This window comes from Aedes albopictus, chromosome 2, assembly GCF_035046485.1.
Source record: "Aedes albopictus strain Foshan chromosome 2, AalbF5, whole genome shotgun sequence".
Classification (NCBI taxonomy): domain Eukaryota; kingdom Metazoa; phylum Arthropoda; class Insecta; order Diptera; family Culicidae; genus Aedes; species Aedes albopictus.
In genome coordinates, this window is record NC_085137.1 from 25,685,773 (window position 1) to 25,703,980 (window position 18,208).

The window sequence follows — 18,208 nt, forward strand, 5'->3', positions numbered from 1 at the left end:
TGATGAATATGAAGACTTTGCATTTTAAAGCAACTTTGTATACTTTGTTTTGAATGAAAGAACAACCCTTCGGCAACATTTATCATTGAGAGTTGAAGAATCAAATCGAATTTGGGCCTATGTCTTCACCACCGAATATTGGAATTGCAGTCTTTTGGGGGAACCGAAAACACTAGTTTATAGACTGTTTCAGAAATTATAAATACACTTTGTTTATCAAATTAAATGAACTGTTCTATTGATTTTCACCAACTTCTTTCAGAGTATAGCATATTGTACTCCATATTTTTATATTTCCTTTCAATTGTCTTGATATTTTAAAGAACAGTCGAGTTCTCTTACAAATAACTTAATTTTTCAAATTTGCATTTGCACAAAGGTGTTTTTTAATGATTTCAACATTATTCATCACTAAATACCAAAAATTATCTAAATTTTTATCACATTCGCTTTCCCAACAAGTTGTCTAAGGAATGCCTTGATAAAAGTTTGGGAAAAATCGATAAAGGCATTTCCACAACATTTTCTCGGAGATCAAGTTTCTCATTTTTTAAGGTTTTCTACAGAACATAAGAACTACCACACAGTTTCTTAGCTTTCCTGAATGCTTTTAATCTAAACAAACTCATTTTTTTCAGCTCATTCGATCCTTCAGATGGCAAAGCTTGTCATACCATAAAAACGAATGCAGTAAGCAGTAATAAAGACATTCGTTTGCTTAACGTTTGTTGCTACTGGTGTTGTTGGGAAATTTGAAACAAAAATTTTTGTTTTGAGAAGGCCCGTAATGGTGGTTCTTGATCAAATATTCCAGTAAAAATTACTCTAAGCAATCGAGAAATATCTTTTATTATCGATACAGCCATTTTTATGGTGTTTGGAAATTAAATATTTCATCTGTGAGATTTTTTTCTTTTCTACTATGCTACATTTTTTGACCACTTTGTGCAACTTCAAATTTTAATCATCTAGTTTACAGAGCCCTATTTTGTAACTTTTACCAGAAACATCAACAAAATTGATATTATTTGCTTCGTTGGCATGTTTACTATCAGAGCTATAAGAAACTTTTTTGGATAATGTGCTCAAATTGAAATGGCAGGTTATCGTTAGTGTATTTATAATTTCTGAAACAGTCTATATGTTTTTTCCCGACGTATCGGTCCGAATGGGAACTTTTTCAAGTTTTCAATCGGTCAACCATTACTTTGCTGCCCATGATCGTATAGTCGACGTAACCACCATTGGCAAGGACATCGTACAACAGCTAATATCTAAGACTAGCACATATTTGTTATCTATTTTATTCAGTAAAGCACAAGATTCAACCGTTAGTTAGATGTTAACGCGGAAAAAAAACTTGTATTACGTGTTATTCATTGTTAAAATTGAAAAAGTGTAGAGAAAGCTACGTGGCGCTTACGTCAACTATGCGAATATGGGCAGTTTTTTAATGGTCGTCAGACAGTGTAACGACGACTAGAAGATTTGTCCGCAGAAGATGGTCGAAGGCCAGGTCTCGCTGTGTGAAGAATTAGGATTAAGTTAAAATTCACAAATAAAAAAAAGCCAGGTCTCACAAAAAAGTTCAACAAGCTATAACTAAGAGTGCATCAAAAATTCTCAAATTTTGACTGTTTTTTGACTATAACCTTCATTAATAAAGATACATTTCAAACTTAAATTTTGCTCTGAAAATATTTGGTCATGGCAGGATCAATATTTGATATAATTTGCTCTATTTTTGCTTTCTGTTTTTTTTGCTTACTACTTAGAAACGTTTTATTTCAGGAGGGTTAAGGTAAATCTACCATTCCATACAGGAGGATCCAGGTAAATCTATTTTTTTTCTTTTCTATTTCAGATTTAAAATTGAACACCCAACAAGGATCAAGTTGGAAAAGGAACCAGACATCAACCAAAAATAGTGTGTGCACCTGAACATTAACCAAACGTTTCCTTTGAACTTTACCCAATTTCCCGTGACGCCTAGGCCTGAAAGAATGTAGAGGTCTCTATATACTTTCATAGGTATCCAATTAATTTTCCTTTCCGTTCCCTCAGCTGTTACAAGGACGTGGCCAGGACAGCAATCAACCGTTGGAGGATTGCGTCAATCTTGTCGAAGAGTCAGAGATTAGTCCCAAATCTTTGTGCTTTGGTAACGGACAGGAAGCATGCAACCCTCATAACAGCGCAGCGATCCAGGGCTGTACCATCTACGAATCTGTGCGACTTGCTTAATGCTAATGCTAATGCTTACTTATTTTCGAACTGTCATATCTCCAAAACCAGTGAATTGAATTGAATGAAATCTTTAACGTTTATCAACAATGTATTCATGCTTCACAAGTTATTAAAACATAGGTACTTTTTGAGCAATGATAGAAGTTATGATGCAATGGCACTGTTTGGACCTTTCTCGAAAAAAAAATTAAAAAAAATACATCAAAGTAATTAAATTTTAGTTCTGATATCCAGGGATTGCTTTCTTCTGTTCTCAAGATACCTATATCTAATAAGATATATTGGAGCCTATTTGGATTGAAGGAAGAACACATTTAGTAATATTTGTGTGGTATTGTTAATTTGACATATTTTCCTCTATATGGGTGAAAATGTCAAACCGGTATAACTTTTTTCGTCGTGTGAAAATAATACATTTGATAACGTCTTATCAAATATCAATATATTGTTGATAAACGTTAAAATTTCATTCAAATCGTTTTACTGGTTTCCGATATATGAGAATTCAAAAATTAGATGTCTAAAAATAGTGTTTTACCAGAAGCTTCGCGAAAGATTTACCAATCGAGCTCAAATTTGTACCAATGGTGCATATATAATAGGTTGACAAACAGTTAAAATTTGAGGTTTTTTCATACACTCTATGGAAAATTACAGCTTGTTGAACCTTTTTTGTGAGATAAAAAAGTTGCATATCCCAAACATTTTGGCCCCTTCTTCTTCTTCTTCTTCTTCTTTATGGCTCGGCGTTCGCATCGGAACTTGGCCTGCCTTTCTTCAACTTAGTGTTCTTAGAGCACTTCCATAGTTATTAATTGAAGGGCTTTCTTTGCCTGCCATTGCATGACTTTGTACATTGTGTGGCAAGTACAATGATACACTATGCCCAGAGAGTCGAGAAAATTTTCCCGACCGGAATGAGAATCGAACCCGCCGTCTCCGGATTGGCGATCCATAGCCTTAATCACTAGGCTAACTGGAGACCCCACCCCCTGTACAAACTACAACAAAATACATTTTACAGTTACATTTAAAAACCCTAATGACTATTATTATTAAGCCTCTTCGAGAGTGGTCCACTTTTGCGGAGGATGTTCTTAAACAGGTTATCAAGAGGGTTTGATGTAAAAATCAGTTTTATTGCAAGCTTTATAAAATTGGTCATGAAGATCTTCTATGGAGCCGAACAAAACTTAAAATGTTACTTGGGCGTTGATCTGCTCCACGTCTGGCTGCGTCGAACGATTTACTACGAATCCATCAATACGTTGAACCACCGGAATATGTAGTGGTGTGTGTCCAAATTAGGCATTTTGTTCAATTTTGAAGAGCTTCGCTCCCCCATCTACGTTACAACTTGGCGCCTATGGGTGTGGGTGTCCTTCGTCGCTCTGGTCACGTGTCGTAGATTCATAAACTTCTTTTTGTGTAGTCGCTTCCAAGGTTATCATATATCGTAAGGTTGTCTTAGATGTCAAAACTGGCTGAGCGGTCATTATTTTTTCACCGTTGCGTTAAGGACAAACGTCTTGAAATACCGCTTCAACAGTGCATCAAACGCACGAATCTCAAGAAGCAAGCTTCTAACAACAGTGCATTTTATTATTCTGTTCTTGCTCACTTGTAATAAGTTTAACCTTTCAGGATGCGCGCCATCAAGCAGTCGAAACTGCACCGCGCTCGCACTGTATACGGCGAGCGAGGTTTTTTGGTAGTGTTGTACTTTTTACAACAGCGCGCGTACTGAAGGGTTAAATCAAGGATATTTTCGATCACCTGTCATTCATTTGACTCATTTATCCATAACTAAGTTCAGAAGCATAATATTGAAATGAGATGTTCGGCAAACTTGTAGATAATTGTATTTCCTACAATTATCACCAAGGACGCCATATCCTAACTCTCATGAATGCGGAGTGACAGCGCTAGTACCACCTACTCATACTAAACAATTGAAAAATCTAATCGTTTAGTATGTGTAGGTAGTACTAACACTTTTACGCCGTAAATATAAGAGTTAGATATCACCAAGGACGCCAGAATTGTAGGAAAAACAATAATCTACAAGTTTATTGAACATCACATTTTAATATTAGGCTTCTGAACTGAGTTACAGACAAATGAGTCAAATGATTGCCAGATGATCGAAAACATCCTTGCTTGGGTTAAATAAAATGAGAAGATCAGGTGCGCTGGTTTTGTTTACGAAGAGATTTGTGCCCTCGAAATCGTGAGTAGGTGTCAAAGTCGGCCATTGTGGCGACCATTTTGGGACTCTATCAAGTCTGTCCTTAAAGTCAATCAAATGCGATAATAGCACACAGTAAAACCGCTCAGCACAAAAATGTGTAGCAGTTACACATTCTAGAAAAACAGCTCGTACACTCTTCTAGATGCGAACTTTCATTTTTTTTTGTTTACCAAGGTCACTAGTAAACCTAGCTAAATCGCCGTACAATTTTTTTTTTGCGAATTTCACGATTTTGTGGACGCAGGAGCTGATTTTGTGAATGTGCAAGGGTTACACATTTTTGGTGTAGTCTGGAAATTATGCATTTTAGTGCTGATCGGTTTTAGAGTGCAGAACTTCAAATGCGTTTTACTCGTGATTTTCTATAGGGCAAAATCAGAAAAGTACTATTTAGATTTGCAGTAATAAGCTGATTTTTTGTATGATGAGAAGGTAATGTATCTGTTTTTGCAATGAAATGGAGCAAAATCCGTGGGTATTATGTTTTCTTGTCTAATTTGATGCTGTTTGAGTAAAACTTTGGAGAACAGTGTTGTTGTTTTCTCCATTTCTTGCAACTTAAACAATACAGTTACACAAAGTTTTGCTCTAACAGCATCAAATTAGGCAAGGAATCATAACACCCACGCTTTTTGCACAGAGAAGCAAACGTAATGCTTGGAACAAATTTCTTTAAAAAACATCGTTACGAAAACGTAACTGCCCATTGCTGATCGTATTGTACTTAGCCGGGCCACCACAAGGTGGCGGTAGTGAGCAAACTTCAAACAGGGGCAAACTACCGAATATTTCAATCAACCGTTAAAAAGGTGTTCGATGGGAAGTGAGCGGAGTGCGACGTCTGTTTCTCTATGATGTGACATGTATGCGTCCGAGGCAGGCTTGACAGAAACTCCCTCGCGAGAAAATGAGGAAGCGATTTCGGCGATTTTCTGAGGAGGGAAAATAAAACTTGGAAATCACATTGCGAATCCTCAACAGCACCGAGCGTGAGCTTGTCGCGCAGCGAGGAGTTTGTCCAACATTCATAATTGCTCGTTGTGTTTCTCACGTCCACTCACACTCAAAAAGCGCTCCCGAGTTCCACTCCCATACAAAGAAAGACTCTCGAGGAAAAAAACGCACTCCTCTACCTGAAAAATCATCATCGGCTCTTTTTTCATTCCCCTCTTTCTTCCTCGCTCAGTTTTTATTGCCTTTCTGTTTGGGGTTCGTTCGACCCCTCGCAACGAGGCAGAAGCAAAACACCGCTCTAGAGCATGTTGCTAAACTCTTTTAATTTTGAGGAGAATTATCAAGCCTGGTCCGAGGGCAGTATAGGCTCAGACCACATTTGTAGCTGCCGGTAGTGCTAGCGCCAAGATACAGGGGTTGGCCAAAATGTTTGGGATAGGCAACTTTCTCTCACAAAAATGTTCTACATGCTGTAACTTTTCATAGAGTGCATCAAAAATTCTCAAATTTTGACTGTTTGTTCACCTATTAGGGGGATTAGGGGCATAATGGACACCCGGGGCGAAATGGACACCCCTGTTTTTGCCGAAACCGTTGACTTTTATGCAAAACTTTTAATGCATAAGTGTAAAGGAACAAGTCATTGTTCTATTTTTCAAAAGTGCCATTTATATTCCATCAAAACAACCAAAACATCATTGAAATTGAAATATGTTTTGCATATGGTGAATTTCTTATAATTTCGAAGCAGTAGCAAATAAGGTATTATGAATGTTTGAGTGTGTCCACCATAAAAATAGTGAATTGTTAGCTTATCTACATGTATACGCAGATTCAGCAATGGATGAAGTATTATATTTTTGATCAGAACTTACTCAAAATAGCAATTTCAATGTTGTAGTCGATCCGGGGCGAAATGAACACTGGCAATTATGAATGGATGTACGCGTGTTGCATACTGTTAGGCGTTTTAGAGAGTTTGGGAAAACTCAATCCGATTATTTTAGCCTAAAATTTATTTAATTAACTTTGATGTTATGTAAACTCGTCCTTAGATGGAGTAATATATCTGTGGTATTGATCTCCGGAGGCAACTTACTTAACTGGTTGATATTATCAAAGATACAGCATAAAATATGTAGAGGTGTCCATTATGCCCCGATAGGTGACCATTTCGCCCCGTACCTTTCCTGCCAGCCCCAAAAAACACACGGTTTACAATTCGTTATTTCTCCACAATCATGACATTCTACCTGCATTAAATGATTGAAATAGGGAATCGCGCCACTTGGGCGGTGGCTTCTATATTCGTCTGTTTTCCACTATAACTCAGTCAAATTTGAACCAATTGACACAACTTTTGGAATGTGGTGAGATAGGTATAGTATCTACCCGTGTACAACATTTCAAGTCAATTGGTTCAAAATTGACTGAGTTACAGTGGAAAACAGACGAATATAGAAGCCACCGCCCAAGTGGTGCGATACCCTACGTAGGAAACAAGTTGAAGTTGTAAGCCAACTGATAATATGTTAAGTTTTTGTCTGTTATACAGGCCTAACATACTCATTTGCTTAGGGTGTCCATTATGCCCCTAATCCCCCTATATGTGCATGATTGGAACAAATTTGAGCGCGATTGGTTAACTTTTCGCGAAGTTAGAATTGTTCAGGTAAAACGCTATTTTTTAGGCAACTAATTTTTGAACTGTCATATCTCGGAAACCAGTGAACCGAATTGAATGAAATTTTTAACGTTTATCAACAATATATTTATACTTGATACGACGCTATAAAATGTAATATTTTTTCATGATGAATAGAGTTATACCGGTTTGACAGTATAGTATAGACGTATAGAGGAAAATAAGTCAAATTTACAATATCATACAAAAATTACTAAATGTGTTATTCTTTCAATCCAAATAGACTCTAATATATCTTATCAGAGATATCTTGAAAACAGAAGCTAGATATCAACACTAAAATTTAATAGATAACTTTTTTCAACGTTCAAAAAGTACCTATGTTCTAATGACATGAAAAGCATCAATGTATTGTTGATATACGTTCAAAAGTTCATTAAATTCGGTGCACTGGTTTCCGAGCTATGACAATTTAAAAATAAGTTGTCTAAAAACTAGTGTTTTACGAGAACTATTCTAGCTTCACGAAAGATTAACCAATCGAGCACAAAATTGTACCTATGGTGCACATATAGTAGGTTAACAAACAGTCAAATTTTGAGAATTTTTGATGCACTCTATGAAAAGTTACAGCAGAGACAAACAGACGTCTCACTCTACTCACTTCCCATCGTTTCACTTTTTAACGGATTATTCAAATATTCCGTAGTTCGCAAATCGCTCGCTCATGGCGCTCGCATCGTTTTTGCTCCTGTTTGACGTTTGCTCACTACCGCCATCTACATCGCCATCGCCATCGCATTTTCTTCCAAGTGACACCTCTGTTTGTCTGTGCTCTGTGGTTACAGCGTTTTGAACTTTTTTGTGAGAGAAAAAAAAGCTGCCTATCCCAAACATTTTGGCCACCCCCTGTAGGTTCTAGCGTCGATAATGTTGAAAAAATGCCATCTACTTTCTACTCATTCTATAAGTTGGAGACGAACCAGCCTCGGCTTGAAAGTTTCGATAATAAAGATAAAAAAAATCTATGAGTGACAACTATGTCCTTTAAGATTGCCAACTTGATGTGTTGAAGATTAGTTTCGGTCGCCAATTGGTGGGCACCAATCGTCCATCTGAAGTGAAATAGCTGCGCGTTAAGTTCTTCTAGAAGAGAGATATCACTACTGATTAGATAAATTGAGGACTGTTTTAGATGTTTTAGACATTAAAAATTTTACAATTTAAATTAAAAATGCGCTTTAACCATAATCGGTGTATTGTGCAGGATTTCGAAGACGATTACATAAATAACACATTTTAAATCTTATTATTGTTTTTCATTATTGAACGCTATTGATTTTCTACATGGATGGAATAATGGTCACTCAGATTCAACAGCAACGATTACAACTGTAGGTACTGCCCACGTGCAGCATAAATGACGCAAGGATATTCCCAAAACTGAAGCATTGTGCACTCCAGAGCACTGCGTATTTTCACTAGGTTCGACACCAGCGACACTTATGCGACCACGGGAATTATAATACACATAATGGGCTGAAAATAGTCAACCGCTGGTTGTTGACCACGGAGGGTAATAAATTTTGTTTTCTATACAGCCGAATACTCTCTTTGTGTTGCGTTGAGGCTTATCACAATCACAATCTCCAATAGTGCCGCAGTTTACAGCACTTTCAAAAGTCCCAAAAGTGGTAGCCAGTATAGCCAAATGGCGTGTGTCCTCCAGTTTGTAGCTGCGCCAATACTCGGTTCACCATCTGCGACACCGGACTTTTCCCCATAGCGGATGATTATCGTGTATGGGACTGTTCGGGTTCCATTCTTCCTGTTCGGCGGAGGAACGGCATGTGGGAAAGGGTCGTTCTCCTCAACTGTGGTGTAACGCTGATTGGTGCCTGCCCGAGGTGGTCCAAAGTCAATCGTCTCGTCATCACGCACAAAGTCAAGGTCAGCGACATCGTTGCTCAAATCTTCACTCTGGTCATCTGGGTAGATGTTGGAACCGAAGACGAAGGGCCTTTTCGACAGATCGTTGCTGAAGTGCTCGGGTTCATCGTCATCGTCCTCGTTCCGGAAGGCAGACCGTTTCATCCGGAAGTTCTGCACCGTTTTCGGATTCAACATGGCGTTTTTTGCGCCTTTATCGCTGCTACGTGCAGGGGAACGCACTTTTGCATAACTGAAGGCGTCAGGATCATCGAAGCGGAACCGAAAGTTAGAGTACCCGTTCGGAACTTCCCGTCCGGAAAGCATGTCCATTTCCCGCCTACTCAGTTCACCAAATCGGGCACTAGCATACGAATTCTTCCGATGAGATTTGCCCCCTTTCACCGCACCATCCCCAAATTTCCAATCGTTTCGCGGAATGTTCCCGAATCGCGCCTTCCATGTCCGCTGTTGCCACTTTTGAACGCGATTCCGGTTCTTCGCTTCCACCACCACCGCCACCGACCAACTGTGGACGCAGATGAAAACGATTAGCACACAAATTAATCCTTTCATTTAATCCTCGTTAGCGCCGCCAGGAGTAGCAGTAACCGTCGTCGTTCTCGCCGCGCCGTTGAAATCGTTCTGAAAAAGGTCGTACCGCACACTTGTTGTCGGGCTGATGCTGACTACTACTGGTGGCGGGATGCTGCATCCTGCCATGAGACACATGCTGCGATGCTATTTGCTCGTACGACCACAGCTAGGCAGGCAGCCAGCCAGCATCCGCGACTGAAATCAATAACTCCACAGACCGACTGGCGCCTCCATCGTCGTCGAGTCGAGTCGAGGACGCATCCCTGTCGTCCGTTCGGGAAAGGAGTGGCGTGTGGCGGGTTGGGTTAATGTGGTGTCATTAAAAGTACAGGAGACTTTACTTATCTCGAAATTGATAATGGATCGTGATGCGATGGTAATTTAATGTTCAATAATGAAAATGATATCGTGAAAGCTTTTTTTTTTACTACGATTCTAAATCTTGCGATGCAGATTAGTATATGTTCGGTATCGATAGAATTGACTGTTGCTCAATTACATGGTGGGCAGTAGGTACTTCTTCCGAAGGAAAATTGTTCTTATCAGGAAATCGCAAATGAAGGCTGGGTTTAGCAAGATTCAAGATAGGCAAATAGGTCTTAGGAAAAAAATCAATCATTTTATCGGAGTTTTTCTTTGAGATTTTGAATATATTCTTTTTAGCACGTCTCTTCGTAATATCATAATTAGCGCGGATACATAGGTACGTTTAAAATATTTTTGATTCGCGTTCACCATCAGTTCGACCTTTGATGCTTCACGTTTCAGTGTCATCCGCAAAACAGACTAATTGACCGGATTTCATGTAAATCGTTTTCATCTATGCACGAACATGGCCGTTGTGGAGTTAATCGTAAGTCCAATCCTCGCAGGCCCGCCCATGTCGATATCGTTCGTGAAGCCCAGGAGCATATGCGCCCACGTGACAATGGTTTCGCTACTTTGCACACCAGCTCTCTTTATCGTTCCTGTTCCTGTGCAATGTTGAACAGTATGTTCGAAAGAGCACCGCCCTGCTGCAGTTCGTCTAAGGTTACAAAGGTTCTTCCGCAACCCGTACAATTGATTTCGATCCGTCAATCGGCGCTCCAATCAGTCTAATCAGCTTCGCCGGAAAAGCATGTTACATGACACGGACACCGTCTTTAGCCAGAAGCTGCACAAACTGAATGAAACGCAACACTAGACAACTGACACGACACACAACACATTACGAGGATACGAGAAAGAAATATTTCATCATTCGAAAAATTTCATCACTCGGAGCAGGAATCGAACCCTCACGTAACGGGTGTCCACTAAATAACGAGAATGGTTTTAGCAACTGATTAAAAAATTACAAGCGCCCATAGAGAAAAGTTTTTTGTGCAAAACAATCATCTATCTATCCACAAAGTCAGCGTATTTTTTATTTTGTTTCAACTTATTCTGTTCTGTAGAAAACGACATTGAAACAGGAAGCACTAGTTAAGCGCCTTGGACGGCTCTACCGATTGCTAAAAAAAAAACCGTAAAAAAGTTAAAAGAAAACCTAAAATCTGTCCAGTTTTGAATGAACTCTACAACCTGGCATCCCTAGAAACAGATCCTGATGGAAATAGATGTAAACTAGCTAAATCAATAAGCATGAAATCATTTCACATCATTAAACGTACTTTTGCGTCATGGGCTGGATAAATCAATAGAATGCCGTGTAAATATCAAATATTCACATCAAATCACATTTACACGTTGGACAACATGTAAATGGTTTGTTATAAAATAAAATAGCACACAAAAAGGTCAACAATGAACCGCAGTGCACAAATTACATTGACACGTTTTTATGATACAGAAAAATGGCATTTTTTGGAAATTTCAATAAACGTCATTTACGAGAAAAGGCTGCCATCAAAGCAGTAAAACCAGTCAGTATCCCCAATTTTTTTTCCTATTGTTGTTTGAGTGTGTAGATGCTAAAGGTAGCTTGGAAGTCAATTATTTCAACTAACTATTTCACAGATGCAGAAAATGCGTGAAAGTTAAATTTTAAAAGTCGTACAAAGCAGTTGCTCCAACATCACTACACAATATGCTGTACAGATTACTACGTTCAATTTTCTAAAATTTTATATTTTTCCATGAAAGTACAGTGTTAAACCTTTATGATAGATAGATTCAGATTGCCGTTTTTGAAGATCATATATTTTTAAGAGCGCTTTGGAAGCATTCTCGTTATTTAGTGGACACCCGTTAGCTCCATGTTCGATCATAACACTAGTTTATGATGAAAAGTCGTATAAAATAAATTGAAAGTCGTGAACTTCTGTCAACGACCAAAGTTTTTGAAGCGCAATTTAGCGCTGATTTCGAAACCGTGCTTCAAAAAAAAAAATTAAGTAGAACAGTTTTTGCTTAACATCGAGTTTTATAATTTCGTAAAATATGGAATTTAATGAAATTCAAATATCTTGCTTTTGTTGAACTAACTTTAAATATTTTTCCATATATTAAAAGCTGAATATAATACCATTCGATCATATGAATGAAGGTTTTGCGTCAGATTGATGAAATTCAAGATATTGGCGAGTTTTGGGACAATCTCCTTAAATTTTAGCAAAATTTCCAAAAATATATGAAGAAATGTATTTTTTTTTCATTAAAAAAAACAATTAGTTAATCTTTCTCAACGTTTTTTGACACATCATCTGCAGGCGAGTTACAGTAAAAAATTCAGCTCAATCGGAGCATTATTGATTACGGAGAATGAGATAAATGAAGTGAATGACTTTGCTTAAAAATAGAACAAAAATCGATTTCAAATCATCAACTTTGTATGGAGTCGACAAAAAATCTGCTCTACTGTATTTTTTTTCCTTCGCGTTTTCGACTACACCATAAATGAACATCAGCTTACCGAGTTCAAAAATGCTACAAACTAGTGTAATCTGCCATAACTCGTTACTCCGCCTTCAAATTAAAAAAATAACAGATGAAGGATGTGCAAGTTGTACTCCGGCGGGGTGAACATCTGATCCGTCGTTGATCGATCCTCACAGTTTAAAAATACCTCACTCTCTACATAAATCGTGGTCTTCGTATATGATGAGAAGGCACAGTTTTTCTCCGCACGTTTCGTAAAACCTCCGCATTCTGTTCCATACTCTCTCACTCTCTGCTCTGTCCGGTTCTCGACATCCAGGCATCCAGCTACTAGCGATATTCTTCGCGTCCATTGCCTTCTGGCCCTCCTCGTCGAACCATCCATTTCTAGGTTGGATTTGCGCAGTGCCCATCACCTCCCGCACTGCCGTACTTATCGCTCCGTGGATAAACTCCCACACAGTGTTGAGATTTGCGCTTTTGTTGATCTATACGCATTGATCGCCGGTTCGAAAAGTCCGACATGGTTGATAACCGAGCTCGAATCTTACTAACTACGAGATAGTGAACTGACGACCCCTTGGGACCTCTAAAACATCGTGCAAAGTAGTTGCTACTAATGGCCATCTTCCTGGAAGCAGCAAAGTGCAAAGTTGACTCATCCCAGGCCGTTGGCGTTAGTTTCACTCCGTCACTAACGGAGTCACTAATCAGCTCTCCATACCGATGATTGATTGGACGAAAAAAGTCTTCTCTTCCGATCAGCGCGTTGGCGACACCGATGACAATCCTAATGTGTTTTGGGCGTTCTCCATGTAGGTCTTGTCCAGGCATACGTGAAACGCATCCTTCACGATCAATCACAGCTACCAGGATCTCGCCGATTACGATGACGAACAGTAGCGGTGATAGTATACATCCTTTTTGTAATCAATGAGCACCAGGTAGAGATTCTTGCAATTCATTGATTTGCTCCAGGATGATACGGAGCGTGACAATATGGTCTACACAAGGATCACTTTGCCGAGTACTTTGAGAACGATGCACTTCAACACGATACCCCGCCAATTATCACATACAGTCAGGTCATCTTTTTCCATACCTCTGTTGACACGGGTTCCTAGCCTTCCAGCTAGTCAGCCGGGTCGGTCAGTAGCTTTCACGGGCATCGTAGCATTCATGTTAGTCCCACTACTAATGCGACGTGCAACATCGTAGAAGAGAAGAATGTCGCTGGTATTTGCGGCTTTCTCGCCTTCATCGGCTAGAGAGTCCGCCCGCGTTCTTTTGTCCCGCCTACATGAGCACTTCACTTTCTTCTCGAGAGCCGATCGATGACTCGCTTTGGAGAGTCCATCACGGTAGCATGCTGGCGCTTAGCCAGTTTCCCGAGTGGTCCTCGCCACTCCCTTTGTCCTCGGAAGGCGGGCAGGGTCAACCCCGCCCGCGCCCTACTGCTGAGCGGACATCAAGAACTGATGCCCACATGCAACCCGATCTGACCTGCCCGCAAAGGAAGGGTATCACTACCCTTCAGGCCCTATCAGATGCATCTGTAGGTTGCAGACAGCAGGGTCTCACCTACCCCGACCCTTGCCGGGGACCCCTTTCCAACCGCGGGCTCAGATCCAACCCAGTAGACTGACGCCACGACAGCATCGCTACCGGGACTTCCTCTCCGCGGCCACATAATCGCTGTAAGGGTCGATCTCGACCGCAGGGCACCGGTATGACCTACGAAGCCGACTCCGAACCCCTGGACCACCTCTTGTACTGCATCTGGACTAGCCATTCTCCGAGTCCACGCGCCACCTCCTCTGTAGCTCCCAGACGATATGGGTGATAGCCGTTGAAACGGCGTTCCAGCCAAATTCATCCCTACACATCCTCTGGACCAAGTTGTTCGGAGTTGTGTCCTCCCCGCATGTGGCAAGCATGCGGTCACGCATTGTGCGAAAACGCGGGCACACGAACAAAACGTGTTCCGCCGTTTCCTCTAATCCATTGCACACTGGGCATTCAGGAGAATCCGCATGCCCGAAACGGTGTAGATACTGTCGGAAGCAACCATGACCTGTAAGGACCTGTGTCAGGTGGAATGAAACTTCCCCATGGCGCCTATTAATCCAACTATCTACCCTCGGTATCAACCTATGGGTCCACCTATGGGTCCACTGGTGAAACTGTCCCACGCGCGCTGCCATTTGACCATAGAGGCCATCCTGACAGTCCTGCGTATGCCTCTTGTGCCGCGCATTTCGAAGCACTCCATGTCCTCACTGATAAGAATGCTGATAGGCACCATACCAGTAATGACGCAGAGAGCGTCGTGTGACACGGTACGGTACGCGCTCGCAACCCTCAGGCACATAAGCCTGTAAGTACTTTCCAGCTTCCGTCGGTAGGATTTAGTACTTAGCGCGGTGCCCCACGCCGGGCCGCCATACCTTATTATGGACGTAGCGACACTAGGCAGAAGCCTACGCTCACTGGCGTACACCGCAGAGCTATTGGACATCATTCGGGACAGTGCCGCAATAGCTGTGGAGGCTCTTTTACAGGCATAATCGACGTGGCTACCGAAGGTAAGCTTATCGTCGATCATCACGCCCAAGTGTTTGACGGAGCGCTTTGACAGGATAGTGCACTCTCCTACACTGATCTCCGTCTGCTGCTCCGACTTCAGGTTGTTAACAACCGTCACCTCTGCAGCACCGCTACCAGCTCGTCGCCGTCTAAACCGATTAAGTTTCGCTCACGGCGGAGCGCCTCCCTAACTACCCCTTCGTCGAAGTATGATGTCTTCCACCTGCGAGGGCTTGGCCTTGGCCTAGCCGCCTCTTCTTCTATCCGCTGTCTGCTGTGGTTATAGTCGATACTGTAGCGAACCGCCAGGTGGTCGCTGTGAGTGTAGCCATCATCTACTCTCCAGTTCGAACTACTTGTTAGGCCAGGACTACAAAAGGTCACGTCAATAATTGACTCCGCTCCGTTTCGACTAAAGGTACTCTTGGTACCGACATTAGTCAAGTCGACATCTAAGATGGCCAGTGTTTCTAGCAGGATCTGACCCCGCTGGTTCGTGAAACGACTTCCCCATTCCACGGCCCAGGCATTGAAGTCACCCGCTATTACCACCGGCCTCCGCCCTGTTAGCACGGTCGTTAAGCGGTCCAGCATTTGCGTGAACTGCTCGATCGGCCACCGCGGAGGCGCAAAACAGCTACAGAAGAAGGCCCCGTTTACTTTGGCGACCACGAAGCCCTCATAGGTAGCAGACACCAACTCCTGGATGGGGAATTTACCCGTCGTCCATATCGCCGCCATTTTTCTGGTCCCATCCGCGACCCAGTTGCCGTTGCCGGCGGGTACTCGGTATGGGTCCGATATGATGGCGATATCCGTGTCCCACTCAGAAACCGCCTGACAAAGCAGTTGCTGAGCCGCATCACAGTGGTTCAGGTTCAGCTGCGTTACCTGCACTGTGATTTGTTGTTCACTGCGGCTTTCTTGAAGGCCGGGCACCTTGGACCACCCATCGGATGTCTGTTGTTCGAGGATTTCCCGGTACAGATCATGCAGATGGGCGGACTCGTGCAGTTTTGGGCCTTATGACCTTCAGCGCCGCATCGCCTGCACAGTTTGCGCCTGTCGGGGCCTTAACAGTCCCACGACTTGTGTCCTGGTTCCAGACACCTGAAGCAAACCTCTGGTGGCTCGTGGAATGTCAGGTGACATACACACCAACCCACCTTTATGCTCCCTACTTTAACGGACTTTTTGACGTCCGCCACAGGTAGCTGAACCAAAGCTATCTGTGTCCCTGCTGGCCCTTTTCGTAGCTTAACGGCTGCGGCGGCCACCTGCACATCGCACTGTTGCCGCAGTGCCGTGACGAGCTCTTCCACTTCGGTGATCTCAACAATGTCCTTGACCTTCAGAGTCGCCTCATGTGTCACCAAGGACCTCTTCTGCCAGCCTCTTATAGGCGGCGCCCTTGTGCTCTTTTTGGCGCTTCAGCTCCAGGATCATCTCGCCCGTACGAGTACGTCTAATACTGCGTACGTCGGCTCCAAGACCCTCAAGCTTTGCGTCGCTTCGCATCATCTTCAAGACGTCCGAGTACTTGGACTGTTCCGTCTTGATGACGATCGCGTCGCCTTTCTCGCGCTTGGCACCTGCCCTCCTACGCCTTGGCTTGGCGTGCTGCGCTACTACCTGCGGATTCTCCTTCTTCTTCCTCTTCCGCTCTACCTTCGTCCAAGGGGGGTCCTCCCCTTGGATCGCCCTACTCTGTGGCTGTTGAGGGTTGGCGCGTAACATTGGATCATAGTAAGGTTTCGAACCTGTGTTCTGAATCTGGTTACAATTATCCTCTCATTAATAGGTTCCTGACGCAATACAGCGTTTCTTTTTCAATCACTGGACACCAAAACATACGATGTTTGAGCCGCACCACACCTCTTTGGTGAACAGACGCTCGGGATACACCTTCTCAATCAGCTGAAGTTTTTGTCATCGATTGACTCGTGCAAGCATGACGTTAGAACTTGTGAGGACCAGAGCTGAATTGGACGCTCTATGTTGACTCGGTTTTTGCAGCCCAAAAATATAACTGTGGTCTAAATTATGAAAATTAGTTGAAATGAAATTGGAACAATTAAGCAGCTAGTCTGTGGGTCACTGGATAGCCCAAATATGATCTAACATGCACCCATACATACATTTATTTGTCCAACATCACATTTAAGACAAGATATAATCAACAATAGTACGCCAAAATACTCGGTTTGTGGCTGCCACTCTCCATCCTCGGTCGCGCCCAATGCTCGCCACGCCTTCTTGTGCCTACCGGATCAGTAGCATACACCAGCTTTGCAGGGTTGTTGTCCGGCATTCTTGCAACGTGCCCTGCCCACCGTAACCTTCCGGCTTTGACCACCTTCTGGATGCTGGGTTCGCCGTAACAAGGGGATCAGACGCTGTTGTGAGCCACTCCTCTTGGAGAACAGACGCTCAGGTTTGCCGAAGCAAACACTGAACAACGCTTTTTGGGTAATCTAAGGTTTTATTTACCCTACTGGTTTATTGGGGCTTCGAGGGTTAGATCGGGTTTATTGAGCTCTACTTCTACTACTATTGTTCTGCGTGGGTGTGGGATAACTATTTATTGGATAACGTACACTACTACTGCTTGCTGCTGACGACCTTGGGGAGTCCAGCGAGCGCTCGCTGATGCTGCTGACAGGACGATGAATTGTTTCGGGAATCAGGTGGTAACGGTGTTAACAACCATTTCTGTTGGGTGGCCACGAGTTAAGTTGAAATGACCCCGAAGGCGGTCGTGTCGTGTATGTACTGAGTATCGCTGGTATCGCTGAAAGTGGTCGAAGACGCGACTGCTTGAGGGTTAATGTTTTAGCAAATGTTGCAACCTAGTGCTAGATTTTTGAAATTGAACGCCAATAGTCTCTAAAAGTTTCTATGTTTTTCAGGGAGTGACCTCAAAATTTTCATCTGGAGTGCAAAAGGCTATCATTAATCTGTAAGCTAAAAGTTTTGATCAGAAAAAATAAGTATAGATATATTGCCTATAAACGCCTCTGCTCATTGCGTTGATATGAAGCACATTTCGCAACTGGTGCAAACGTCCATCCGTCTATCCTATCCTTTCCATCCACATCCAAAAGCCCAAAAGCCGGATGCCGGACACGAAGCAACGA